The sequence below is a fragment of the Acanthaster planci genome, linkage group LG01 (assembly GCF_054643075.1).
Source record: "Acanthaster planci isolate LZ-2023a linkage group LG01, COTS_SCS, whole genome shotgun sequence".
NCBI classification, from domain to species: Eukaryota; Metazoa; Echinodermata; class Asteroidea; order Valvatida; family Acanthasteridae; genus Acanthaster; species Acanthaster planci.
The window spans coordinates 38,767,874-38,771,565 of record NC_141777.1 but is presented as its reverse complement, the minus strand read 5'-3'; positions in this window follow the sequence as shown (position 1 = coordinate 38,771,565).

Below are 3,692 nucleotides of genomic sequence, written 5' to 3'. Positions count from 1 at the left end.
CCCACAGTGATTTCTAAAGCGTTAGTGTTATTTCACAGTTGTTTTACATACTACAAGTATATAGACACTTAGTCTCAAACCACAGCTTGTTTGATGTTTCATTCAATATTATAAATAAAAGTTGGAAATTTCGTATTTGCCAAAGACAATGCACTGTATAGGCCTACAAATTTGGAAACAACTGAATCTTCATTTATACTGTGATTTCTAAGACAGCAAAGGAATAATTAACGATTTTTTGTTACTTTGGACTATACAAAGCCACTTAGTCTCAAACCGTAGCTTCTTTGGTGCTCCATAAACGTTTGAACTTCTATAGGCCTATATTCCAAAAATAATATCGTTAAAATGTATAGATGTCACAGATACACAAAGATCTACTGCTTTGGGCAGAATAAAACAGTAGCTAATATTAAAAAATGCAAAAGTAGCCGGGTAGGTTTTATTAAGGGAATGAATTAATGTGCTTGGCCAGTCTTAAGACCGGCTTGGGATCTGGACACGACTAACTTGAATGCCCGAGCCACAGAAAGGTCTTAAACTTCAGTTTACAACTGGCCAATCAGACTCCATTAAACTATCTCGTATCAATGTGCCAGCGCGTGATTTATTCCTATTGGTCGAAATGCGTCACGTGACCGTGATATCAACCGCAGAGAAGTGATAATGCCCGCAGCTGTGTAATAAGTGTCGCGCTGCCACGTAAGTATAAAGAACGGATATCAGTAGATAAGAGAAGTTTATAGTTAGGAGCCTGCGTGCGCGCAACGCGCCACGTGCACGCAAACTGGTGATTCGTTGTTCTGATTACTCTGCATTATAAAGACTGGATAGGACATCGTGATCCCGAGTATGCGCATTTTTCAGGAGGGTAAATAACGACCATTGTGAATTTTGGTTTATGCACTTTCAAACAGAGATTTCAAAACTGCTGGTTGAGGTTATTGCGCTTCAATCGTCCGATTTCGAAGGAAAACCTAATTTTACACCGGGAATCGACAAATTTGGAAAGAATAATGGTTAAGGTGTGCGCACAGCAGTGAGTTACCGCAGATTGACGTCAAGTTTGGAAAAAGGAACAGCTTCTGAAATGTGAATCGCACTTAGTTTCAGAAAGCTCCTTGCACTTTATAATGCTTTAAAATGTTTGGTCTGAAATATTACTCCCCAGTACGTACTGGCGAAAGTGGCTTCAAAAATTGAACGATAAATGTTTCTGTTATTTCCCCCAGATTTCAATAGTGCACCAAAAAATCTTCAAGAATGCAATGATTTTTGTAGACGCACTGAACCCAAAACGGTTGACTGACGATGTGAAATGAGTGAGAGAATTCTTCCTCGGGGCAGAGATGTAACCAAAGCGAGAAGCAGAGAGCTGACATTTCTGTTGAGTAAAGTTTATATAACCCACTAGAAATCTATCATTTTATTCTGTCTTTGTGTATTTTTTGTTTTGTTTTAATTCATTTTTCACACCTGTTGTTTGCAGTCTTGCTTTGGCAATATTTTCACTTTGGGTCGGTTCAATCGTGATTTGTTCAGAGTGAGAATTCCACCAAGACACACAATTGTTTTTTTCATTAAATTATGTTGTCCAAACTGTCCACGTGTTTTTCTGTCTTGTTTTGATGAGCCAACACTGAAAAATTTCCCAAATAAAATGAAGCATTAATTTTAATTTCGCACACTCGCGGGCAATGTTGTACTAAAATTCATTCATATATAGAATAAAATTGAAAACCGACATGTGGCACATGGAGGTGTGAGAATCTTTTCTGTGAGCACAAAGTGAGCGGAGCTAGAAACTAAGCAGCCAAACTAAGCTACTGCCGTTTTTTTCGAGGGACACTCATTGATCTGATTAAAAGCTGAGTTTTACCTGAGAATGAATAATTTTTTATGTAGATAAAGTTTCTCTCATTGCGTTGACTTTGAATTTAATATGGGTTTTCCAGGTCAATTTCAGAAAATGCGCGATCTAATTTGTAAAACAAAATTTCAATTGAACGTAGACTTTGAAAACGACTTAAAAATTAAACCTAGTTCCACTTTCGCAATAACAAGCATTCGACTTCGTTTGCATCCTTCAAGTAATGACTCTGCATTATGTTTTACAAATACGTGACTGGGATTTGGGATTGGCGTATTCCTAGAAAATTACAGCGAAAGTGCGTTCTTATTCGCTGAAAATCTGTCTTTTCGGTGGCCCTTTGGAAGTTTTCATTTGCTGTAATTTGAAATCGCATTTCAGTTTGGTTAGAAAATACAAGGTTACACAAATCTGAAAATAAACGTTATGTTACTCATTTATTGTTTATTTGTTCTCGAACTGTAAAAAAATAAGGTTTTCTATGATTGAAAGGCAGCACAAGAAGGAAGGTTCTCTCAGCGCCGATGTTCATAAGTTTCCTACAAAAGTAGGTATATGAGTGGTTTATTTCAATCATGAATATTCAAACATTTAGCTGACCATTCTGTTATAGGTTTTCCCAGCCAATTTCGGAAAATGTGTAAATAAATTAGTAATAGAATAGAATGCTGTTAATAAAAAACCTCGCCGCCAAGAACTACAAATGCCAAACGTACCCGTCGAAGTAGTCTTGCCCTAAGACTAGTTACATGCACTGTTTTGGCCGGTGCCAAGTGCAGGCGACATGGGCTGGCGAGCACAGCCGAATTGTAGTACTAGTAGAGGGCGCTTTATTCACAAGAGACGAACTGCCAGAAAACCAGTCTGGTAAAATCTGGCACGCTTACCCGAAAAATTCTTAGCATACCTCAAATGACTGTGCGTGCGCACTGCTGAAAACCATGGTCATGGTGTGCAGTTTTCGACAGTGCGCATGTCCATGTGCAATCATTTATCATACCGTCGAAGTGGATGCAATGTCGCTGCAAACTTTGCATGACCTTTGTAGGTCGTTCGTCAATACTATAAGTTTCTGGTCAGCGCGTGCGTCGCCCTAGACCTGCGCGTCGCGTCGGCAAAATAAAAAAGGTTTTATTTGGTAAAAAAAGATGTTCAAATGCTGCCAAACTTTCTTACCTGAAGCTGACTGTAATCCTGCTACTGCGAAATTTTAACGTTATTTGATGGGTACGGTTGAGTAGTACGTCTTGTAAAGGAATCCTTCTAGTTCCCCGTACATTTAGTCGGGAACTCGTTTCAGATGACGTCATTTCTGTATTATACACATTTATATCTGGGAATCAGACAAACGAGGTGGTCCTATGTCCTGTGTATATGTAGAAGCTGAAATTTAAAACAGAGAAAAGTGCAGTGGCCAGCCCATTTTAGCGTTGGTATTGGCCAGCCTTCGCGTTACGTGCGCATGCAGTGGACATCGAGCGTTACGCGTGTACGTGTATCATTTGCAGAAAAAAGTGAGGGTAAAAAAAAAGCCACATCGCCGCACCATTTTTGAAGCCAGCTCCTGACCAGAAACCGGAGCCTTTTTGGGGCCTGAGAAGTGGAATAGAAAAATAATTTACAGTACTCTCATATAATTTGCACGCCTCAGGCCTTCAGCTGGGGTTTGATTTTGGAGACACAGCTGATACGGGGACGTGGTCGAGTTTTAAAAAACGGCCACTATATTGACTCACGGTGAATGCAATGACGGACCTGAATATTCACCATCTGAAATTGGTGGAATCCATTGTGAAATATTGGCGCGATTCCTATGAGGTTT